The sequence below is a fragment of the Myodes glareolus genome, chromosome 16, assembly GCF_982192425.1.
Source record: "Myodes glareolus chromosome 16, mMyoGla1.1, whole genome shotgun sequence".
NCBI lineage: Eukaryota > Metazoa > Chordata > Mammalia > Rodentia > Cricetidae > Myodes > Myodes glareolus.
Window position 1 is genome coordinate 61,932,159 of NC_142041.1, and position 26,664 is coordinate 61,958,822.

At 43.1% G+C, this 26,664-nt stretch overlaps 2 protein-coding genes across 10 annotated transcripts in view; one reads left to right on the forward strand and one right to left on the reverse strand.

Annotated features, from left to right (window-relative positions):
- Positions 1–26,664, reverse strand: part of Stau2 (staufen double-stranded RNA binding protein 2) — a 305,215-nt gene that overhangs the window by 85,345 nt on the left and 193,206 nt on the right. The gene's annotated exons all lie outside the window — the stretch shown is intronic.
- Positions 2,100–26,664, forward strand: part of Ly96 (lymphocyte antigen 96) — a 415,901-nt gene continuing 391,336 nt past the window's right edge. Inside the window, exon 1 of the mRNA XM_048420450.2 lies at positions 2,100–2,115. The gene's annotated coding sequence lies outside the window, so the exon portion shown is untranslated. The remainder of the gene's footprint in view (positions 2,116–26,664) is intronic.

Sequence of the window (26,664 nt, forward strand, 5' to 3'; positions counted from 1 at the left end):
ACTTCTGAGTTTTAAGTTATATTTAGAGTTCTGGGGGCTCCTAGAAACTGACGAGGGTAGTAACAATTCAAGCATGGCCCTTCTCACCCCATAACATACAACACTGGCTGGCTAATGCAGAGCTGGAAAGGGGGCCAAAGGCTAAACCTACACTGCATTTGTGATATCACGAATGTAGAGCCCACCGAGGCTCCCCCGACGATTACTGGGATGGGATCTCTTATGCAGTAGTGCTCCTCCACTATATTTTACAGTAATAAAGAGCTGTATTTGTCTTAAGTGACTGTTGCTGAAACATGAGATGTTGGGGCTCCTTTAAGAGTCTAGGAATGCAGTCATGAGCCATATTGTTCAGCGTCCTATGGGGCATCTGCTAGAATCACGAAATAGTCCCAGTACTTGATCTAAGTAACCAGGACACCAGGAAGGACAGATGCACATGAATGACAGGCTAGAAAAACTAAAGTCCGTAAGTAAGCCAGTAAGGCCATTAACAGGAGACGTGATGGATTCCTGTGGAGAGATACTTCAACATGTGCAATTATGAAAATTCTTACATGAAAAAAGAAAAGTCTGCATAGAGCCAACAGGAGAGAATGCTCACAAGGTCGAACATTCTCTCATCGATTTTATTTCAGAGAGTCTGCAAAATCCAAGTCACCTAGTTTTCTTAGGAATCTACTGTACTTCCTTCTTATAAACATGGCTGCCTCTGAAGTGCCCAAGCACAGACACTGCTCCGGACCTCAAGGAGACCACCGTAATGGGAAACGGGTTGACAAGTGAGACCATGGGGTCACATGAAAAGTACAGAAGAGGGCTGCAGAGATGGCTCGGGGCACTTGCTGCTCTTGCAGAGGACCTGGGATTGAGGTCTAGCACTGACATGGTAGGTCACACCGCTTAGAACTCCAGTTCCAGCCCACCTGATGTCTCTCTTGACCTCCGCAAGCAAGGTGCACACACATGGGGGCAAAACACCTACGCACATAAAATAGTAACTGAATAAATCTTTAAAAAATTTAAAATTTGACTTAAAAAGGTACAGAAGAGTTTTACCTGTCCTCACATGTTTGGGGACAGACTGTTACCTGTAGTAACAACTTGGTTGGGTGTGATGGATATAACAAAATTGAAATTAAAGTCCTTTATGAGGAAGGAGAGAATGGGCCAGGGAGAAGGAAAAGCATGGTGAACACACAGAAGCAAGAGCACAGACATGAGAAGGCTGGACAGTGATGGAAAGAGGCTGAAGACTGACGGAGATCCAATCTGTGTGTTCCTGAGTTTTAGCCTCTGGATCTGTACCATCGGACACACATTTGACTACCGAATCTATTAAACACGACCATGCAAAATTTGAGGCTGGTGTAAAATACACACCATACTTCAAGAATGAAAGAAGGATACTCTCTCAGCAATTTTCTCGGATGCTGGTTACACAGTAGACGGCATTCTGATGTACTGGGGGGGCTAGTTAACCTTCATAGTCAATTTGTGGGGACTTGGATTCACACAGGAGGCACACCACTGGGAATGTCTGTCCGAGTGTTTGTGAAGAGGTTAACTGAGGAGAGAAGACCCACCCTGAATGCGGGAGGCACCACCCCACTGGCTGGGGCTCTGGGCTGAGTAAAGGGGAACAGGAAGATGGCAGCTGTGTACAGAACTGGCTCTCTCTGCTCCCTGACTGTGGATACGGGGTTGGTGTGGGAGAATTGTCTGTATTCTGTTGATAGGGGAGTTCAGCCAATCATATTCTGTTTTCGGGGCGTGCCGCCCTCAGGCAAACGTGCTCCGCTAGCCCTCTTTTCGCCTGGCTCCTGTGTCCAGATGGATCAGTTGGATTCTGGTGTAAGCTGTTGTAAGTCTTACTTCTGTTTATTAAAGCTATATATTTTGTATCAAGATAGTCTGGGGACTTTTCTTTACCAATCGCCCTGCAGCTTCATTCTGTCAATCATATTTTAATAAAACGCAGTATAGGCGGGAAAGCCAGACAGGAAGTAGGGGTGGAGCAAAGAGACTGGGAGTATTCTGGGACACAGGAATCTCTCTCACCACTCCTGTGCAGACCACCGAAGAGGCAGCATGTAACTTGCCCAGCTGAGAAAGGTATGGAGCCATGTGGCTAATGTAGATAAGGATAATGGGGTAACATAAGTTATAAGAGTTAACAAGAAGCCTGACCTAATGGCCCAATCAGCTTTATAACTTAGGAGATCTCTGTGTGATTGATTTTCTCTGGGACTTGTCGGCTGTGGGGTACTAGGCGGGAACAGATACCCCAACAAGCCGGCCCCGTCATGTTACACAAGGTGACCAGCTGTTTTACACTCCTGTTGCCACACCTACAACCACTCTCACCAATAAGCCTTCCCCACCTGGAGGGACTGTTCCATCAAGCTGTGAGCCTAAATGTGCCCCTCCTTTTTAAAGCTGTTTTTGTTAGAAATTTTGGCACAACACTGAGAAAAATAACTGATAGACTGGGTTAAAAATGTATTGCCAAGAATTTAGTTACTTAAAAAAATATGGCTACTAGAAACTTTTAAATGACATGTGATACATGACATTTGTCTCCCATGGTTTGTTGTGGAGGCTAAGCTCCCAATAGCAACGTCATCATTTCTTCGTCCAGTCCCTAGTTTAAAGATGGGGAAGACTGGCCCAGCACTAGAGTCATGAGGGAAGATGGCTGGGGAAGTTTGGGTGCAGATGTATTTGCTCAGGACACAGGCCACACCTCTTTTTGCGTCCATGGCTGTATTGCTGGGACCCAGAGACCCAGTCTTCCCATGCGTCAGATGAAGTGGAGGGTGGTACAGCTCAGGAGCAGGAATAACCAGGGTCCTTGCTAACTAACACCACTGAATTGCTCTATCAGCCAAGCCCAGTGCTCAGTCTTCTGGGAACTTCCTGTTTGTGTGAATGAAGAAGCTTATGCCTTAGGACAGATTGAGCCACATTTTCTGTTACTCAGAGTCAAAAGCGTCCTGGCTGGTACACTTAAAGGATGGTGACCTAGGTGCTGGGGAGTGTAGGCCTCATTCTTCATTCTCCAGGAAACCAGCCTTGTCTGTGCGTAGTCAACCGGCACAACATTGTTGGGAGGTGAGAAGGCTTCTTCTCCTTCTTTCAGTATTCAAATTTCCTATGACTACAACTTTATGGCTTAATTACTCAGGCCAAAAGAAATAATGTCCGAGCAGAACTTAGTGAAAAGCAGGACAATGGAAGCCATGTGTGCTCACATACACCCTATAATTCCAGCCTTTGGGAGGCTGAGACAGGAGGATTACCAATTTGAGGCTAGCCTGGGCTGCTTACTGAGTTTGTTGGGGGTAAAGTGCCAAATTCCCACTTGATTTGCACACAGCTACATCTCCCGATTGTCCTTCAGTCAGAGTCCTGGCCAAACCTTCCTTGGAACCCAGGGGAGGAGCCACCCAGTGTGGCCCTGACTCACACCCAGAGAGCCACAATGCTAAACGAAGCAGAGACGCAGCGGTTGCAGCAGGCTGCACACCACTGAAAGAAATTCCAAGAAGTAAGCAGAACACAGCATGCAGAGTCCTGCACGAAGCCTAGCTCTCGGAAAACTCACACAGTATTCAACTTTAGTTTCCATTTATTTTCTCTTGGAGAACTAACTTTTTACTGTAAGTCATCTGTTAACACTGCACTGGCACACCATCAGGAAGCAACCTCAGTCCCCATCACCAGAAGTAAAAGTATATTCACCAGTAAAATACATGTGCTACACTTCACGACTAGTTGGTGCCTGGTTAACTGACTGATGCACTAACCCACTCTTTACTGAAGCAAAAAAATTCCAGAGTTAACGTGAACACACAAAGGTAGACAGCAGAACTATAAACTATAAACTAAGCTGAGTGATAGATGCTAAGCTAGGTCTATTTACCCACCTGTTGAGACTAGTGATTGACATGTAATCTGAGTGAAGACAGCTTAAAGGAAACTATAAAATAGGAAGCCAGCTTTCTAACTGTGGGGCCAGGACTAGAGACAACAAGAAAAGATAACCAGACCTCCTAACAATGAGGAGAAGTTTAGGAGAGGTAGCAGGCTGCATAAGAATGGCCTCCACAGGCTTATCTATTTGAATGCTCAGTCATCAGTGAATGGCATGACTCAGACGGATTAGCAGGTGTGGCCTTGTTGGAGGAAGTATGTCATGGGGTGGGGGGCTTTGAGGTTCCAGAAGTCCAAGCCAGGTCCTTACCAGTGAGTAAGAATGAGGACTGCTGATCACTGATAACCATGCTGATCACTGATAACCAATTGGTTCTGCCAGGAGTGAGGCAGAGATAGGTAGAGAGGTAGCTGCCCTCACCAGAGGGAGGAATTTGCTAGACCTGGTGGCCCATGAGACCAGCAAGCACCATGTAGCCTTAGCACAGAGCTGCACACAAGGAAACATTCCTCTCGGCAAGCCTCAGCTACCTATCACGTGGTCTTCTGCAGGCAGGCTGGACACTGGTATAATAAAACCCTAACTGCCAATGGAGCAATTGCTAGTTATTTTCTAGATCAGCGAACTACACCTATTTTTGTTTCTCTGGGTTCACTCAAGGACCAGTAAGACCAGTTACCGAGTGATCAAACGATAGCACTGGATATTGCAAGTCATCTCAACTCTCAACTCTTCCACAACTCTTCCACTCCAGGTAACAGAGTCACAAGAAGTGACACAACTCACTCAGGAACCTGCGACTGATTTATGATTATTCTCTAAGACTCAGATTTCATGACTAATCATTTGCTCTTTCCTCAGTACTGCAGAGTCTCCCTACCAGCCACAAATCATGACTCCAAACACACCAAGTCAGAGACACTGCAGACTGGGGAAAAGAGACCTTAACCTTGTCCCAGACACCGAATGACACACTGTTGTGTTGCTGGGTTCCTTTATTTTCTGCATTCGAGATGGTTTATCCAAACAAAAGGAACAACGCTCGGACAGAAGACTACAAGGCATCTATTGAAAAATGGCTGTGGAAGTAGAGTAGCTCCAACTGCTCTGTGGCTAAGTCAGAAAGCACAGCTGCTTAGTTAGGCTGCCTGCTACGCTATCTATGAATGACGGCTCAGCGCTAGGAATTCCAGAAGCTAGACCCTTACTTTAAGTCTAAGGCTATCATCATTTTAATTTAAAGTATGTATTATCCTTCATTAAGAAACAATGTAGTTTCAAGTCGGGTATCGAGGCAGAGGCAGAGTTCGAGGCCAGCCTGGTTCATAAATCGAGTTCCAGGAGAGCCAAAGCTACACAGAGAAACCCTGTCTCAAAAAACTGAAGAAGAAAAAAAAACACAAGAAAAGAAAATGAGAAAAAGAAAAACAATGTATTTTTTTTTGATTTTCACCTTTATTCCAAAAATAAGCCTTTAAAGATAAAGCAGTAGCATTAGAACTTATTTCAGGAACAACCCAAATTATTGGACTAAACTGATCATTCTGAAAGTTCACATGGTTATTTTATACATAATATGAAGTCTTTGGTAGAGTAAGATCAGTGTATCAGACTTACGCTTCAGTGTTATCCAAATTGCTTTGTTGACTAAGACTCCTGGGGATAAGTATTGACAATAAGAACATAGAAGGGCAACTGTGTCTTCCTCATACGAAAATTCCATATTTAAATTAACAATGTGCTGCATATAGGTCTAAAATAATTTAAATTTCCTAAGATACCTGCTTTGAGCACAAGCCATTCTGATGTTTCAAGAATCTAACAGATGGTGCCACAGCTAATGTATCAGGGGAAAGATGGGGTGCTACAGCTAATGTATCAGGGAAAGATGGGGTGCCACAGCTAATGTATCAGGGAAAGATGGGGTGCCACAGCTAATGTATCAGGGAAAAAATGGGGTGCTACAGCTAATGTATCAGGGAAAAGATGGGGTGCCACAGCTAAGGTGCTGGGGAAAGCGAAGCTGTTGTGTGCTTGTGAAGTCTCCTCACCGAGGCTTCCTGTTTCTCAGCTGGGCCAAAGTGCAGCAAATGGGCAGCAGCCAAGGATGCCCGGCCATGGCTGGCTTCAGTGGAGTGTCCCAACACAGGGAAGTCTCTGGACCAGGGCTAGGGTCAGACAGGGCGCACGTTCCTTGTCAGAGCACATTCGATCTACTGAATGTCATTTTTAGGGAGCCAGACAAAACAGGTCCCTAGTCCCATGTAGATTTCAAAAAAACAACCAGTTTACAAAGAACACATCACAAGCATTAAACCTTTCTAGAATACTTCAATATCCAAGGGAAGTCTATTAATTCCATTGAGTCTTCCTGAGTTTTACATTTACGAAATGCTTTTCATTGCAACCAGTGAAGAAGGAAAAACTAAGCATTGTACTCGCATTTCTAAGCCGATGTAAATGTGTACAGGCCAGAGTTCATCTTCAGTAGTGTTTATAGGAGTCCTAATGGGGGGTAGTGGCATTCTCCAACTCCTACATTAAACACACTGCCGACTATATGTCACTATAGCATGCTTTGCTTAAAATTCTGGCATTATAACTAGACTGAATTAAATTGAAATGATTTGTAAAGCTCAGACCTCAATAAAGGTGTCGGAATATGATGAAAGTAGGCGCGAGGAAAACCACATGGAAGACACCCTGTGTCCAGTGGGCGCCTCCGGGGGTGGGAGACTGAGACTGCATTCTCACTCGGAAATCCCCACCACTGATCCACTCTCAGAAGTTTTCTGCCAGGGTCTTCTGTATGTGTTTCTGGGAGACTTGTTTGTGTGTACATGTATGTGTCGGGGGGGGGCACATACATCTGTCATACATATACTCGGAGACCAAAAGAGGACATCAGGTCCTGCTTCATCATTCTCTTACTCCCTTCAGACAAAGTTTTCCAGTGAATCTGCTGGAACTTGCCATTTTTGGCTAGGACTGTCTTGCCAGCAAACCCATGCTCCCCCTGCCTCTTCCACTCCTGAACCCCGTGCTAGGGTTACAGGCACAGGCATCCACAGCTAGAGTTTATGTGGGTGTTTTCGTGGGTCGTCAGGTTTGTGCTCTTACCCCCTGAGCCATCTCTCCTTCCCTGTCAGTGACTTCTTAAGTGTTCCTCTCCAATCAGAAGAACAGTAGGAGTGTGATAAATCAGAGAAAATATGAATGCAGGATGGGACGAGTTTCCTATCAATCATAAGAAGAACTGATCCCATTAACTATAACTTGCTTAGTTTGTAAATGCTTAAGAATATTTTTGAGCTGGGTAGTGGTGGGACATGCCTTTAATCCCAGCAATCGAGAGGCAGAGGCAAGCAGATCTCTGTGAGTTCGAGGCCAGCCTGGTCTAGAGTAAGTTCCAGAATACCGAGAAACCCTGTCTCAAAAAACAAAACAAAACAACACCAACAACAACAAAGGCAAAGATATTTTTGAATTGTGTGGCTGGAAGGAAACTAAAATATGTACCACTACTTCTTATCTGAGGTTTTATTCTGATTGTTGCATAAAGAATATGTATTTTTAATACAGAATATGGGCCACATTAATATTATAATGTGTCACAATCTTGTCTGAAAAATCACAACAATATGAATCCCAGTCTTCTGATAGGGCTGTGAAGTGGGCACCACTCCCGAGTGGGTAGAGAGATTTCTTCCTGAGAATTCTGTAAAAGTTGAGAGCTCAAACCAAGTCAATATAAAAACCCTACTTCCAAAGGACAGTGATGATTTTGCTATAGAAATACTTTCCCACAGTCTCCATTGAGGGAAAAGATATAAGGACAGTTCTAACTCACTGTCTGCGCCTCCTGAGCAGACTGTCTCAGTCAGTGTCTACGAGCTCAAGAATGCCCACACGCTGTTCACTGTAGATCAGGAAAAAATGAAACACATCCCCCAACAGCTTACACTAAAGGCAATAAAGGGTGACACCAAGACAGTCTGGTCCGAGCGCACTGATGGAAGTCTGATATCAGGGTATTAGAAGACATACACATTTCAAACCTAAGACAGTACACCACCCAGTGGCCCAGTGTCCAGTCGTTATGAATGGCAAGGTGGTCTCCCACAACACAGTGTGAGGATGAACGGTTATGTACTAGCTGGTTCCTGCGGCTTGTTCTTTCTCCTAGAGAAATGGAAGCTAGAAAGGACAAAAACACAAGACTTTCCAGTTGGAAGGATGAGTTTCAAATGTTGTTTCCATGACTGGCTTAGCTATCACTGCCCAAAGACCCTTCCCTGAACTATCCACAATTCACTACAAGTCTGTACGGACCTAGTAACCCACAGTATGTCCTGTGCGCATTTGATGTTATTGTGCAGATGCAATTCACATGGATGATAAATGTGGAGGCCCCACTCAGCAGCCAGATCCCAGGGTGCCCAGCACAGCTGTTAGCTGCCTGCCAGCATCCTCCCACGGTGACACAGCCAGCACTCAGCGCTGACAGCTAACGTCTCCCAGCTCCTAGTCTTGACTGGTCAGATGACTAAGCAGAACACAAATGGAAGAAGTTTGCAACAGCTTCCTGGAAACTTTAAAAAGAATTTCAGGCGTGTGTCTCATGCTGTTCTTTGCTTGTCAGTTTGCTATTTAGAGCACAGATGTTAACTTTTTGAGCATGAAGAAACTTAAACATAGTAGAGTGATAAGTCAAGAAACGTCATACCCTGAGATGCATCACACCAGCCCTACACTACAGTCCGAGAACAGTCACACCAGCCCTACACTACAGCCCGAGAACTGTTATACCCTATACAACAGCCCGAGAACAGTCACACCAGCCCTACACTACAGCCTGAGATCCATCACACCAGCCCTACACTACAGCCTGAGACCAATCACACCAGCCCTACACTACAGCCTGAGAATTGTTATACCCTACACTACAGTCTGAGAACAGTCACCCAGTCCTACACTACAGCCTGAGAACTGTTATACCCTATACTACAGTCTGAGAACAGTCACACCAGCCCTACACTACAGCCCGAGAACTGTTATACCCTACACTACAGTCTGAGAACAGTCACACCAGCCCTACACTATGGCCTGAGAACTTTGGTTATGGCATTTAATACAAACAAATAAACAACAATACTCACAAAGCAGTTAATCATGATGAGGCTTTCTCTGCTGCCCCATAATCCACACCAAATCCATGCCCTGTCACGAAGGAGCTCCCAAGAGTGGCCATCATTTGGGAATAGGCCTTGCTTACCTCCCAACCCACTTCTATGAATCAGAAGAACTGGTTCAACTACTTAAAACACAGAGGAGCTGGGATGGGAAGAAGGCTCAGGGCCTAAGACTCAAAACACACAAAAGGGCCTGCCCTGCCCTGAGGAACTCAGAGAACTGACCAATGCCTGAGGAAATCATGGACTCCGAATATGTAGAAATCATCAGTAGATGAAACCAGGCTGGCACAGTTACCTCCCTCTTTCCTAGTACCGTTCCAAGCCTCCAAACACCAGAAGGGCTTGAAACAGGAGGACTGTAGAGAGTATCTGAGCACCAGATCAAGCCACACCTCAGCAGCCACACGCACTCCAAGGTCCTGGAGCGAGGCCAGAGGCCAGCAGGTACTTGCCATCTTCTCAGTGTCTGGAGCTCTCGTGAGAGAGCTGTGAACCTGCAGACCAGCAAGGGACTGGGCTAGACCTTGGTGCCTTCCAAGCTCTAGGCGAGTGAGCTGCCGCTCAGCTACTCCCCAGCCACTGGACTAAAGGGACACAGCAAACCTGGGGACTCGCCAGACCACACACATGAGCACAAGTGGGAGGTCTGACAGCACAATGAGGAAAAAACCATGACTGAAGAAATGGAAGATCATTTCCCATTCCCCCCAATGCATTGATACCCCTCAAAAAACCAGGCAATATCCCTAAAACAAAGGAAATGAAGCTACTACTTGAGGATCACAAAATTTCAAATTGAACAAAACATAGTAATATGTTGATAAAAGGCCTAAAAAAGAGTCATGCTTTACATATCTAACTAATAATTCATAAGTATCAGATGGCTCTCTTTGGGCATATATTTTTTCTTGGATATAAAAGCATTGTTAATCTAAAAAATGATATCTGTTATGATTCAAGTATTCGTGGGAAGCCTGAATTCTCAGACACTGTGGAAATAATTAGGTCATGCCCTGTAATACGAGAGTATTTAAAGCTAACTGGGCAAAATCTTTCAAAAAAATGAGAAAATGGCTTTCTGCCACTGGCCCCCGAACTCCCACATATAATGTCACAGGACCTTGATTCTAGTGAACAGCTCTGGAAGATTACAAAGGCATCTGCCTATCTGCTTGAAGGTCTGGTGTTCATGTAACGCTGTCTCGCCGATTTGATGGCCTGCGATGGGAACGCCTGGTGCTGTCCTCCAGCTGCGAATTCACCACAATTCTCAACAACAACAACAACAAAAAACCATGTCGTTTCTTTCTCTTAAATTTGTAAAGATTATTCCACTAAAACAGGAGTCAGAAATTTAAATATCAATCCTTGGAAAGTGCAAACCTATGTAGTAACTGTTACTTTAAATGCTTTGCCTAGTTTGACTTGCAAGCCAGTTTGCCCAGGTGAGATTTTATACCTTTATATCTAAAGATTTCCTTTTCCTAAAAACATTTCAACTGTTATTTTCCTTCTCTCTCTCTCTCTCTCTCTCTCTCTCTCTCTCTCTCTCTCTCTCTCTCTCTCTTCTGTATCTTTGGAACCCGTCCAGGAACTAGCTCTGTAGACCAGACTGGCTCCACAGAGATCTGCCTGCCTCTGCCTCCCGAGTGCTGGGATTAAAGGTGTACACCATTACTACCTAGTTCACTTCAACTATTCTTACAATAAGAAAATACTTTGTCTTAGGATAATAGACATAAAATTATGTGAATTTTTTTCATGCCAAATATGAAGGCTGTTCAAATGAGAATTACTCTTTATTCCCCCACCCACTGTGGCCCAGAGTTGAGTCAAACTGTTTCCTATAGGCCTGCTATGGCTTGATTGATGTTGCAGAACCAGCAGGGAGCTGGCTAGTGGGCTGTCTACTGTTTGACATTTAAGGGCTGCCTCTGTTGGATGAGGGAAAAGACTCGGGGTAGAGCAAGCTTCTCTTTACAGCACTAAGGAGAATGGAAGGGCCACTTCTTTGTGAATTAGACACAGCCTGACTGAATGTGAGGAAGACCGGGATGTGCAGCCCACCTCAGGCTCCGACTTGGAGTTCACGTCTCAGCAGCAGGCAGTGGTGGCTCTGTGGTAACACATGGAAGCCCAAACCTGGAAAGGGTAGACGGTGGGAGGCTGACAAGACACACGCAGTGAGGATCTCAAGCTCCTTAAACCATGCTTGATTCTTACATCTGCTAGGATCACACCCCAGCCATGTTTGATCTAGGAGTAAGGTATAAAGGCTAGACTTTTATTAATTCAAATAGCATGTTCTCAGTACGGAACATATTTGCTTCATAAATCTTGAACAAAATAAAGAGATGAACTTCTCTCTATTTCTGTAGACTTTCATCTAATGATATTTAATGATATGTAAATTATTATTTAGTGATATGTAAATTATCATGAGGACCAACTTGTCACTAGCACATTACTTAGTTCTAGTATGTGTTACACAAAAATATATGCAATTAACTAATTTAAAAGTGAATACAAGCTGCTTATAAAACTCATTTGGTACTGTGGTTAGATCATAAGTTTTTAATAAACAAATACATATTTTATTACTATTATAGCCCATCTTACACAATAAAATAAAAGATATGACAAGATATACAATTTTAAGAACAAAATTAATTAGGACAATGTCTGTTCCTAACTTTCCCTGAAGTTTTGTCCTCAATCTCTTTTACCACTGAGAACTGAGCACCGTACCCATTCCTCTGTTCCCAAAATGTAAGCAGTTAACATGTTCGAGCACATCCCCGGGCTTTGTGAGATGAGAGCCTGCTCGCTCCACACGCAGTATGTTTATCGCTAGCGACAAACGAGCGAATGAACTCACAAAAGATGCAGACAGAAAGCATATATTAGGGTGAACTTTAAAATTACATGTTTGTATTTGGTGTTCACATCTGTCAGTGATGTATGAAGACATAGAAATTACAGGCAATGGCAACAATAGAGTGTTGTCAGCACTAAGTGACTAAGTCAATTATCTATCTGCCACAAAGGGAGCTTTCTTCTTTTGTAGGAGGAGCTCATGGTTTGATACACAACATAGACACACACACACACACACACACACACACACATACACACACACACACACACGTAAAAGAAGCCACACTAAAATCTACAGGGCTTTGTACAAAACTGACAGGTTCATACGAAAATGATTTTCAAGGTCAAAGGGAAATTGCCGTTCATAGGTTCCTAACCTTTGGAGTTTAGCTTGTGTAAGCTCTTCATCAGCAGAGTCAGTTTGGAAGTTCATTGTATTGGGTAGTACTTCAAGATCACGGGTTTCAGAGACAAGACCTTAGAAATCTTTATCTATCACACTTTATCTAAATCAGTGCACACTGAGAAGGCATCTTTCCACTGAATATTCATATTATATTTTTATCAGGTAACAATAGAGGAATGTACTACTTTCTGTTCTGGTGGAAGCTTCATCCTAACCCCTGGCATCCATAGACCCAAAGAGTCTGGAATGTTCTGGTGGAAGTTCCACCCCAAGACCCCTCCCCCCATATCCAAATCCTGCCACATTTCAGAAAGCCCACCAAATGACTACCCCCTCCCCCAGAGATGCTCAAGACCACTCCTATAGGGCACTTACACTGCCCCCCAGAAAACAGACGTGGTTTTCTGGACTCTCTTTCCCATCTCCTCTCTGCGGGGCTGGAAAAATCATCCGGGGTGTTTTCCCCATTACAGCTGGGGTCTTCTGATTCGAGCTGATCTGGTGTGATTTGGATTGCTGTGTCGGCAGAGAGGCTAATGAGGTTCAGGAAAATTTCACTTTCTACCAGGGAATGGGTATTTTAGAAACATACATAGACACTTGCATTTAAAATATAATTACATTTTTGAAACATTCTAGAAAGAACATTTATGAATTTCTGCTTCCACACCAGATGAACAGGTTTTCCTTTCCTTTTTCCCCTCTATATACAAGCAAATTCTCCAGGTCGTGCATGTGAAACAAGAGGGTTCAGGACTTTGGAGAGAGGGAGGCAGAACAAGGAGGGACCTCAGCACTCAAGACCCAGCATAGTGGTGAACTTCTGGATTTTCTCTTTTGTATTAAACACACTGAACTGGGTGTGAGCTACACTGCACCCTGGAAGTACCAATATAGGGAAGAAGAAAGGGAGGGAGGAAGGGAGGGAAGAAAATAAGCCCCTCAAAGCAAACTCTCTCCCCAAGGGGCCAGAAAAAGAATAATAACGCAGGACACCTTAGACAGCAAGTATCCTGCTCTGGACTGTCACTGCGGGGTGGGGGCGGGGGAGGCAAACTTACTCCTCCCCTAACAGCGGAAGCCATTTGGGAGCCTGTAACTTCAAGCCTGTGAGACTCCAAGGAGAGTCAACTCCTCAAACATGGTGAAAGTGAAAAGCACATGGGAGGTCAAGACTTTTAGCCCATGACTGGCAATGCCAGCGGCACTTCAGGAGAAACGTCATGGAGGGTCAACACTTGACCACCACCCAGCTGCGTCCAAACCCCTTCTCCCATCAGGGTGTCACCCACGTGGAAAACAGTAACAAAGTAGCACCACTTTGGAGGGGGAGCCCAGCAAAAGAAAAGTGGGATCCTGAGGAACAGGTCTTTGTGGGTGCTATTGAGACACCAGCCCCTTCCCTCTCCCAACAAAGTTTCCCTGTTGCCATGAGGTGAACAAACCCGCACAGGCTCAGCCAGGATCCATTATGCAATGACAAGCCCAGCCCGCCCTCAGCTGGGCAGTATCATAGAGACACTTGGAAACAGGAGTTTCAGAGTACAGTACTTAAAAGGCCGAGACTACAACAGAGCATCACTCACACCAAGAACCAACGTGAGGGAGAGAAGACATCAGTGCCAGCACCAGGATGACGCAGACTTATCTGACAAATATTTCTAAATATTTCAGTAATTAACTACACACACTTATAACAAGTAGAAGAAAAACAACAGTCTCTCCAAAGAAATACAAGATAACTCAGTACATAGGCTGACCAGCAAAATAAAGACTGAATCAATAAAATTTAGAACAAAACCTCAATCTGAAAAAACAAAAACAAAAACAGAAAGGCTGAAAAAAAAAGTGAGCTTTAAGGATCTGTGGGACCACAAAAAATAATGTAACAATACACAGATCAGCAGTGTTTCAGCAGGGAGCGATAATGGGTGGGACCCAAAGAGAATCCTAAACATCAACTGCTGAAATTTGAACATATTTTGGTAGAAGCCATTGGCAAACAAGGAGAAGAACCAGTCCCCACAGTGTAAACTCAAGGGAACCCACAAACGAAAACCACACTTCTGAGAAGAGGCGAGCTCCTGAATCACACAAGTAAAGCCACTTCTGCACAGAGAGCATGTGAGCACAGGTGGTATGGCTTTCAATAGTAAACATACCCTTGAGGGATGAGGGACAACCCCAAACCTTCTCAACCAAAGGGAACAAAGCCGTGGCTGGTACCTTGAAGCAATGGCTAAGCTTGAAAGAAGGCCTGACAAAGCAGCAATCTTGGAAGTCCACTAAAAGAACCAACACCAAAGAGGCAACTGCTGGGCACAGAAGGCTTTGCCCCTCCTGGTCAATCTTCTCAACTGTTGGGCCTATGAAGCACAAGTAAAACATGTCTGATGTTGGCAATGTGTGAGGTGGGGACCCGCAGACAATCCTCAGTGCACTGCGCTCAGAGCATTGAGATGAGCAGTACGTCAATTCTGTGCAAGGCTCTTAAAAACGCACAGGCTCAGCAAGCACAGAGGCACATGTCTGCAGTCCCAGCACCTGGAAAGGAGAGGCAAGGGAACCAAGGAGTTCAAGGTTATCCTTGGCTACACAGCTAAAGGTCAGCCTAGGCTACATGAGAACCTGTCTCAAAAAAGAAAACAAAACTCCCCATATAGTTTCAAACTATTTTTCAAAAAATCATAAAAAAATTATAAAAGAAAATCATTCAAGAACATTTTTACCTTTCGCACTCACCCATTACCACTTGAGGCAGGCAAGAGGCTGGCCCTGGGGTCCGCACCTCACGAGAAAGCAGCCTCTGCTTCCTTTCTGGGCAGCACACTAGAGCTGACCCTGTTGTCAGGGACAAGGGGTGAGCCAGCCCTGAGGGTGTGAGAGTAACAGAGCCATGGGCCCCTTGTCTACCATGCGGGTGTAATGGGGGAGGGAAAGATGCCCATCCCTCTCTGCCCCTTGCTACCTGAGGCAGGCAAAAGAGCTGGCCCCAAGGTCATGAGAGTGAGAGAACCAGGCCTTCCTCATACAGCTACAGCTACAACACACAGGAAGACCCGTCCTGTATCCCGCCTGGGCAATACTCTAGAGCTGATCCTGTTGTGGGGAGGGGTACGCAGCTGAGCCAGCCCTGAGGTCCTGAGAGCAGGAGAGCTCACTCAGCCACCACTCCTCCTACAGTAATTAGGAGAGAGGGCCTTGCACCTTGCCTGAGCAAAACAGCAGAGCTGGCCTTGGTGATTTGAGTGAGGGGGACCTGGATCTGAGGGCCAGTGAGCAGAATTGGTCCTGCTCCTTGCTGTAGGCTGCATGTGTGAGTCAGCCGAGACAGTGCTGGAGAGCTCGCCCAGATGAGGGAGAGCTGGCAGGCTGACCAACCAAGCTCCCACCCAGCCCCAGCAGTTGGCCCACCCCATCATCCACTGAATCTATGAACTGTTGGACCATGTAAAAGGAAGGAACCTACAGATCCAAACCAGGATCTCCATGACACAGGACAATAGGCTATCCAAAAGGAGCCCCAATGAGAGCCCATTATTTGTGGTGTGGCAGAAATCAGAGCCTCAAGGCAGACCAATACTGGAGGCAACAAACACATGCGAATGAAAATGAACAAACTAAGGGCAAGCTGTGTCTCAACAGCCACAGTTCCCACGACAAGGTTCTTCCTCCTGCTCTTCTGCTGTTTGCTTCTGTTTGGTTTCTTTGTTTGGTTTTGGTTTTTCTTTTAAACTTTGTTTTGTTTTGGGTGGGGAGGTCGCAAGGGCAGAGGATGGATCCAAGAGGACAGGGGGATAAGTGGGATCAGAATGCATGATGTGAAATCTACAAAGAATCAATAAAAGTAAAAAAAGAACATTTTTACAAAATAAGTGATCACTAGTCCTCAAAAAGTATCAAAATTATGAAATATGCAAGAATAATTACTTGATTAGAGGAGCAGGGTTGTTCCTAACTGCAGTATGGGGTCACACGACCCCATAAAACGGGTGCCAGCCTGAAAATCATATGACAGCACCAGATCCAGGGACACTTCTCTACTGTAGGAGAAATACTCATCACCATTTTCACCTTGTCCCTATATCATTTAGTAATTACAAAAGTTTACACTCACGCTATCCCACAGGAGTATTTATCCAACGCCAACTTCAGATTTTCTTTTGTGGCATTTCATACAGAAAGATGATATAGAACCAGGAGAGACTACTGTCTTGGAAGACAAAGTCTGAGAAGAAATACAAAGTCTGGCATGTGAATCCAGCCAGAACAGTGCCTTACAAAACAACATACAACTATTCAGAATAATGTAAACAGTCTCTAAAATACACCATTCCTAACAGAAGGATGTACCACAGAATTAGTTCTGGAAGATACAAGAAGAAGTAGCTCAGACTTCAAAGACTAGAAATTAACTCGTACTGACCACACTCAGTGATGGAACAGGAAATACTCCTGTCAAGAATGACTGGATAGAAAGTCTCTCCAGAGAAGAAGAAACTATGAAAAAGATGCATGTGAAATCCCAGAAGAGCACACCATCCAAAGTTCAAAACCAAACAAAACCCCAGAGGATAAATAAACTTAGTAATATTAAATATATTTAATATATTTAATAATATTCTTAGTAATAGAAATAGTAAACTTCTTTATTGCCAGAAATGATTATCACCTAGTCCAGAATGGGGAAGAAAAAAAAAAAAAACAGTCTCAGGAACCTCAGAGCAATAGCTGAGATGCGGCATGTAAGTAAAATCCCAGAAGAGAATAAAGAAAAGATGGGACAGAAAAAGTATTGGAAGAAAACACAGATAGACTCCCCCAAATGTGCTAAAAGAAATAAACATTTACACTTCAGAAGACAAGAGGTACCCATACAGCTATATGAATAGAGGCTCCCAAAGATAAGCAGGAACTTGGCTCTTGTGCATCTGAATGAAATGAAGATCTCTGCCAAGTGCGACTAAGCTAATTACTTCAGAGTGAGATCATCTTGGGTTTGGGGTCAACCTTAAAAGAACAAAGAAGATGGTACGGATACAGAGACATGGAGAAGCAGATGGTACAGATACAGAGACATGGAGAAGGCAGATGGTGTGGATACAGAGACATAGAGAAGGCAGACGGTGTGGATACAGAGACATGGAGAAGGCAGACGGTGTGGATACAGAGACATGGAGAAGGCAGACGGTGTGGATACAGAGACATGGAGAAGGCAGACGGTGTGGATACAGAGACATGGAGAAGGCAGACGGTGTGGATACAGAGACATGGAGAAGGCAGACGGTGTGGATACAGAGACATGGAGAAGGCAGACGGTGTGGATACAGAGACATGGAGAAGGCAGACGGTGTGGATACAGAGACATGGAGAAGGCAGACGGTGTGGATACAGAGACATGGAGAAGGCAGACGGTGTGGATACAGAGACATGGAGAAGGCAGACGGTGTGGATACAGAGACATGGAGAAGGCAGACAGTGTGGATACAGAGACATGGAGAAGGCAGATGGTACGGATACAGAGACATGGAGAAGGCAGACGGCAGAAGGAGGACTCATGAATGGTGAATTTACACAGTGAAGAGCTTGGACCTGCAGCCACCAGAGCCAGAGGAGGTCTAGAGTAGAATATTCTGAGAACTTCTAGAAATAGCCATCTCTGCCACCAAGAGCCGATGTCAGCTCTCCAAATCTTGGGAGAATACTTTTCTTTTGTTTAAAGCATTGTTAATAGATTGGATATTGAACATCTTTGTATACATAGATTTTTCCACATTTTGCATTATTCCCGTTGGTAAAGGCCAAAATTACAAGTTAGTAATTAAAGGTTTGATTCAATGAAATTAAAAATAGTACTATTAGAATTCTAACTTTTGGCAGTGGAAGGATGAATTCATTAAGTCTCCTGCAGGTATCAATGTAAGACCCAGATTTAAAAAATATGTGAATGCTGGAATATGATCAAATTCAGGAATAATCAAGTTAGAGTTTCATTTTGAAAGGCCAAAACTCTTACATAGGAAAAAGTAGAATTTTATGCTTACACTTTGTGGTGTTGGTGGCTGAGGACAGTCTATTTCCCATAGTCTACAGATGTAAAATTGAAGTGTTGGCAGCTGGAAGAGGCTGAAGGGATTCAGGGCTGGCAGAAGAGCTAGATATTTAAGGGAGAAATTCTAGACGCAACAGAGCTGTACAAATGACGCAGACTCTACTTGGAATACAAACTATTCAAATTCCCAGGGCCGGCTGGGAGAGCATGATGGAAAAGTACACAGAAGATAATGAACACTGGCTGAGGGGTGGATCTCCAATCCGCACAGGTCAAATGACAGAAACCTAAGTGAAGGTTTACTATCTTCAAGTGTCAGTGGGCCTGGGGCTAGCAGACTGACTTGAAATTTAGGGCATAAATCCTGAACACCAGGAGAGGCAAAAGAGAGCCGACTTCCAAATTCTCTGGGCATAAATCTTACAACTGTACCACACAGCACAGAGGGACCACAGGGGAAAGCCACAGACCCTGAATGAAAAGAACTGGGGGTCACCCAGGGCATTGGCATGGGGAAGGTATAACAGGCTAGTAGACCAAAAAGCAAAGACTCATCTACAAAAGATGATCCAGAGTTCATTTCTCAAATGTAAAGACATTGAGGAACAGGCAAGAGCGGGGAGGAGATACTACTGATACATTTACTCAGAGAACATCCTGAGGCTACATACCAACCTGTATGCTAACTGGGGGGAAACCCACACAGACACATACTTAAGAAATAGCTTTAAAAATAAAAAAGTCTTTGAGACTTTAGGTATCCAAGCGTTTTTTTTAGATAAGACCAAATGGGCATAATCCATTGCTGGGGGAGGGGGTGTACTGGAAGATTTTATTTCAACAAAACATAAAACTTTTTCAAAAGATCCCATTATGAAAAGATGGGTCAGAGGCAGGCAAATCTCTGAGCTCCAGGTCAGCCTGGTCTATGGAGCAAGTTCCAGGACAGTCAGGGCTACACAGAGAAACCCTGTCTCACCCTGTCTCAAAACAAAACAACAGCGACAAAACAAAACAACACAGCAATGACAAACAGAAAAAAGGAAAAGAAAACTGCAGTTGAACACAATTTGAAACAGTGACTGCAGGCACTTCATAAACGGCCAGTGAACCACTGGGGGTGTGGCCACTGGGCATTCCCTGTGCTCCAGTGGATAACCCCAATCCACACATATATCAGCACACTAAGGGACTTCGTGTGTGTATGTGTGTGTGTGTAATATAATTTAGGGTTATACTTAAAAAGGAAAAAAAGAGGACATAAGGTTGGTAGGAGGATGTGCGTGAGGACCCGGGGGCAGTGGGTATGATCACACTTCACTGTATATACTGTGAAACTCTTAGAGAATATACTTTTTAAAAAAGACTTGGTTAAGTGACAGTGGCCTACCAGCTAGGATGTCAGAGGCACACCACCACACCCAATAGAATAAGTAGGGTTAGAAAGACTAAATGTTGGAGCAGCAGCCCTCACACTGGTGTGGGACACAACACTGAAGAACCAGTGCTCTTAATAAAAAGAACGTGTACATTAACTGTATGAGCCAGCAATTCCACTCTAAGCTGTTTTCCCAAGGGGAAACAGAAATTGGATAAACTTTTGCATATAAATGTTCATATATCTCATTATTCCTAATAGTGCCAAACTTGTAACAACCCAAATGTCCATCAACATGTAAACTCTGAGACAGTTTTTGGTATACAGCCATCCATCCAATGGGCTAGTGCTTAGCAACAAACAGGAACAAAGTGTCAACTCACAAGACAAGGATGAATCTCAAGAACAAAAGCTTGTATCCATTCATACAAAAGCAGACACCCTCAGAGCCACAAAGGATCCCACAGCTGTCCAGAGCTGGGGAGGCAATGAGTGCCCAGGACAATGAGGCACAAGCACACGCTTCAGTCATGAGAGCTGCAGTTACATGGTTGGAGACATTTTAAAAGGGAGGCAGACTCTACAACTAAAATGAATAAATTTTACTGTCTGTAAACTATTTCTCGACAGTGTTGATGAAAACATTAAAAAGTACAGTTATGGTGACCACAACCGGAGCACAGTGTCACAGTTCCGAATGACATGTTGTGGCCGTAATGCTGACCCTATAGACACGCCTAAGCGATTTCCTTCTTCCCCAGCTGGGCTGCACCCTCCAGAATCCTGTCCTCTGCTATGTTCATGCCACATGCTCAGTGTCACATGCTCTGCTGGTTGGTCTGGTCTGGTCTGGTCTGGTCTGGTGGTAGGGGCTCAAAATGTACTGGTTACAGCAACGACCCAACGGATCTCTTGCATGTTAGAGCAATCTGTCAGGACTTGGCCACTCTCCACAGCTAACTCTATTTGCGTCCACGGACCCAGTCCCATCTATATAGGGATGGCTCAGATCTGTGTGTTCCATCTGCTATCACCCATCGAGGGTCACAGCTGGACAACTCCACTTAACATCCCATAGGCAGCAAAAGTTTCATAGGTATAAAAATTAGACTCCCACTTCCTCTGAGCTTTTCCATCTTATCCACAGTGACGGAAAAACCTTGCCTGCCACACTTCACACTCATAATATCATCAAATGATCACACTTAAATTCTAACAATACCTGTAACTCTTGCTTTGAAGTTGGCACAAGACTCCTGAGTAGTCTCAGTTACATCTGAGACAACTATATCATAACCTCATTCTATCATGCTTGCTGGCTCTATAATAATTCAAACTTTGCTATTTCTCTTACATTCGTATAAAAAAACCTCAGTAGGTCTTTTTGCCTGTTGGCCTTCGCTTACGATGTACACAGAATGATCTTTCTATATAAATCATATCTGTACTCAAAGTCTGCCTATAGTGAACTCCCAATGAAATACACACCATTTCAGGTTCTCCACTAGCCACGCTCACCAACCTCCACACAGTCCATTTATGTCTTCAGTACTTTGCCTCTTCTGCCTGACGTTGCTTCTTGGCAACAGTGGTTTTTTTTTTCCTGGCTTTCGGTATGGTCTGCCTTACCCATCAGTCCCCACCTTAACCATCACTTCTGTGCTCAGTGCTTTATTTGCTCAGAGTCTAAACAAGAGCTTGTTTCCTGTCCTTTGCTCCACCAATTTCCAGCGTACAGTGAGATAAAATTTTATAGTCAGATTAAGCCTGTGTCCATCTGGTTCTTCACAAACAAACTAAAGGAATGGACAAGTTTGTCAATATTATCTACTACCTCTTTACCCATAGTGAAAGTTCAAACTGTGAGCTTAGTAACATTTTCCAGGAGTCTTTGTTTTCCAAAATATTCCAATCAACAAATTTGGTTCAAGATTTTGCATATATTTAAATAGGATAGTATCATACACAGTTATGTTTTTCTGATAGTTAAGTATTTTTGTTTTATTTATTTAACATTTATGTATGGGGTGGGTGCATGTGCCATCATGACAAGGTATGTGGAGGCAGAGGACAAGCTGCAGGAGTTTGGCTGTCTCCTTCTACCCTATGGGTCCTGAGGATTGATCTCAGGCTGTCAGTCTTGGTGGCAAGTATCTTTACCCAGTGGGCGATCTCATCATTCCTAAATCGTTTGTTGATGTGGCCATGGCCATATCAAGGTGGTAGAACTTAAAATATGCCAAGATTTAAAACATAAGCATAATTAGGATAGTAACTGATTATATCATTAATATTATATTTAATCTCTATAGCCTTAAATATTTATATATAATTTTTGTTTTGTTTTGCTTGAAACAGGTGCTCTCTGTGTAGCCTGGCTGTCCTGGAATTCTGGCTGTAGACCAGACTGGCCTCAGATTCACAGAGATCCTCCTGCCTCTGCCTCCCGAGTGCTGGGATCAAAGGCGTGCACTACCACTTATTTTAGAACAAAACCCAAATTTCCTTTCAGCTCATAACAGTGAAAATTTTTAGCTGGCTCAGACCAGTAGTACAAAGTTAAGGCCAGAAATAAAGCTCTTCACTATTGACTTCTGGTTAAAACAAACTAGTATTCACAGACCACAGGCTAGCACCACACACTAGCCCTACTACAGGGGCCAGTCTTCAAACTCCATACAACTATTATGCCTTGCAATTTAAAAAAAAACAGTGAGCAACAAAAGATTTGCAAGCACAAATATGTCAGGCACCTTTGAAATAATGTACATAATGCCTGTATCAATGCATACTACAAGCTAGTTCATAAATATCAGTTTCCTTCCCTTGTTTATCCTTGTGACTCTTAAATAGGGACATACTCCATGTGTTTGGGGTTTTTTTTTTGAGTTTGAACAATCATTTATATTCATTATTTCAGAGTGTTTCCTTTCTTTTGTGGAGGCTGGTTAAGACGGTAAAGCCACCTGTAGTCAAGCTTGATGACCTGAATTCAATCCCTGGAATTCCCATTATGGAAGGAGAGAATGGAGACACTTCTGACTTCCACGTGCACACACAATCATACACACATAAACCCCACCCTCAACAACCAACCAACCAATCAACCAACCAGTCAATCAACCAACCAACCAATCAACCAATCAACCAACCAGTCAACCAACTAACCTGTCAATCAAGCAACCAGTCAATCAACTAACCTGTCAATCAACCAACCAGTCAATCAACTAACCTGTCAATCAACCAACCAGTCAACCAATCAGCCATACAACTAACCAGTCAATCAAACAACTAGCCAGTCAACCAACCAACCAACCAACCAACCAATGAACCAACCAACCAACCAACCAACCAACCAGCCAGTAAATCAATGCAATAAAACTGAAGAGTTTCCTAGTGTAAGGAGAAAATAACCTATATGGAAATTTAGGTATCTTTATAGACAGCACCGAATGCTGGAAAAAAGGGCAACATTGGAATCATTCAACATGACATGGCTGTCAGCCCTACAATGGGTGTATAATCAATCATATGTCATGGGTAAAAAAATAAAATCCACAGCATTGCCAATCGTCCTATCAAAAAGAAACGCAATCCACATTAAAATAAAAAACAAATTTTCCTTCAGATATTTTATCTTCAAATAATTCCAAATAGAAAAATCTTTATGTTGAATTGAAATATGTCCTGACCAACAAAACAGGTCACAGACTGTTTGACTTAGGAAGGACACAAGATTACAGACTTTTTCCTCCTGCACCCGGTTACTTATTTCATGTGGATACTGAAGAAGTCCCGGTACTGAAGTGACTCTACCTTACTCGCAGACTAGATTTCTTTGGAAATTACTGTGTACATGCTGCTGCAGAAAGGCTCACGGTGAGCGTCTTTGCCTTTAGAGTTCTAAAACACTAGGTTTATGTTTTTTATGTGGGAAAATGTAGCATATCATCCTTTACTCACAAAGTTTATACAAATGGTACTGTTTAATGTACATATTACAACTATTTAGCAGAGGGTCAGCTTTGGACAATGTAGTGAATAACTATGGACTCTTTACTCAAGACCTTGTTTCTTACCTGTCTGCCTGTTCTCATCAAATATGTTTTCTTATATATACCAGGATTTCTTTCTTCAAACATGGAATTTTTCTTTACAGTCTTTTACCTTTCAGTAAAGTGAGGTGATCTGGGATTCTGCAATGGATGTGATCTATAACCCCCTTTTATAATAGTTATATGATGTAGAGTTTGCAAACTTCAGAGGGTCTAGCCAGTGTAAAGTATAACAATATCTAACACAATAAGTCAAATTGCATGAACTTGAGTTGCCTAAAGAATACCCTTGAGTTTCAAGATCACTGCACGAAGACCAAATACAAACCTGATTTTTCAAGTTTTTGAAAAGCAGCTGAGGTTAAACCCAAGAGGTACTTTCATGCATAACTGGAAACCACAGCAGCACATGCTAAGCCCAGACTGAAACCACGTGTGTGTCTTTCCTGCTGCTCTATACTGTGATCTGCATCATAGCTTAGATGAGACTCTGAGCTCAGAGGTAACACAGTAAAGGTCATGTTGCAAGGAAAATGTAAAATGGGGGATGCAAAATGGTGGGTACAATGCTATGTGGGGTGTAGAAGAATGGCTTCTTTCTCCATATTTTAGTTGCAAAATTGTACTTTTATTGTCCATTTAGAAACACATACCCCATTTTAAAACAATAAACACCTCCACCACCACCAACAAAAGTACCCAACTGGTGGTGGTGGTGGAGGTGTTTATTGTTTTAAAATGGGGTATGTGTTTCTAAAAGGACAAGCAACTGATCATTCTATTATCTACTAGTAATGTGAGCCCAGAAAGAAGGTCAAAGTGTTCCAGTCATCTCTGTCATGGTTTCCTTACAATACTGAGTAACTCTGAAGCAGTGTGGCACTGGAACTAAAGACTAGCAAGGTTTACAAGAAACCCTGCAACACTAGGACTTACTTATACTGTTGACTTTTTTCTCAGTGTGCAGAGTTATAGATGCAGACTAGTTATGTTAGACAACACCTGGGGTTCACAACCCAGTGACATAAGTATTTTTCTAAAAATGATATGTCAGAACAAATGCTCAGAGTTTTAAAAAGATAATTAAAATAAACTCAATAAAACTTCAGAGAAAAATACTCATTTATGAAAGGGTTCAAAAGACATATTTCTAAGATACTAAAAATATTCTGGTGGTAGAAGCTAGAAAGATGGCTCAGCAGTTGAGAGCAGAGTGCTCTTGTAAAGGACTTGAGTCCAATTCCCAGCACCCACCTGTGACCCAGTTCCAAAGGATCTGACCCCTCTGGCCTCCAAGAGCATCTGCACAAATATGCATCCCCACATGCTGGAATAAGATGTAAACATCTTCGGTGGGAGTTACTGAGAACAAAGGGATGAGCAGGAATGTGCATGTGAGAATCACTCTGCTCTGGGACATCAGTTTGTTACGAGCGTGCACTGTGTAATGATTCTGGTTACTTTAACGGGTCAGACAGAAGGGTGAGCACATGACGCCTGCGTTTGCCTTGGTAAACCAGCCTACTGTCATTCGCAAATTTCAATTAAAGACTAGGAAGTGAAAATAAAATTAAATTAAAGCAACTTTTTAAAGACTCAAGTATTTTTACCTTTTTAGGTAAATTTTAGTTATACAATATAACTAACACATATAGTAGCTTCATTAGTCTTCAATCAATCTGCAATGGACAAAGGAAGGCCCAAGAAGAATCTGCACAACATTCTGTAAGAATGACAACTGCTCAGTGTGAAATGAAATGAAAATTTACTGACCTAGAAACAAACAAAATCATTTATTGTTTTTCAAATTCCAGAAATAAAGGTAACAGAAGGACATACAATCTCTAATAAGCTGGTCTTAAAATTTCTAGCTACAGTCTATTTAGATCATGTAAGAAACAAAAATTCTGTATGATTTTCTACCTGAGAAAATTACCCAGAAAAGAAACATGCTTTAATACTCTTAACCACAAAGAACCTTCTACAGTGGCATGATTATGGGAAAACGAGAGACAGCCTGGAGTCCACTCCCAGAGTGGCTGCTTGCTGTGCGGCTGCGGACTGTGACCACCGCAGCACACTTTCCATCAGCACCAGCCCATCCCAGCGAAGAAGCACAGTGATATTCAAACATCTGCTTAGAGTCGTCAATACGTAAAAATCATGGTACACAGATCTGGAAATGTTTAACCTGCCCATAAATAAGAGCATATTACCTCAGCACAAGCTTTTAAGAGCGGCCTAAACATTCAGTCCAGCCACAGGGGTAGCAGACTGAATGTTGGTTAAAGTGAAGATAGAATGAAATTATAGCCATTATCATTGCCAAGAACTAATGCAGAAAGAACTTAAAAAAACTTCAGTTCTTCTGGCAGCAAAATTATATCTGTTGTTATTTAAGCAAGGAAAACTCACCCCAGAGCTGAATGCAATTTGTGCTGTGTGTACAGAATGGAGCATCACTCGCAGACATCTCTAAAGGACTACATTTATAAATGAATTTCTTTTCATCACAGTTTATTTTAAATTATCTTATGTAGATTATTGGTAGAACTAATATCATTCTATTACTTTAACTGTATGAATCAAAGTCTTTTGTTTAAAGAGTGATTTATTGTAATTCTTAAGGTAAACAACAAATTCTAAAATTATAACTCGAAATTCAGCATTTAAATTTCAGATGACAGAATCAATAATTGGTAACATCTTCTTCAAATTCATATTAATAATCTGATTTAAAAACACTAGCAACTACCTGGCAATA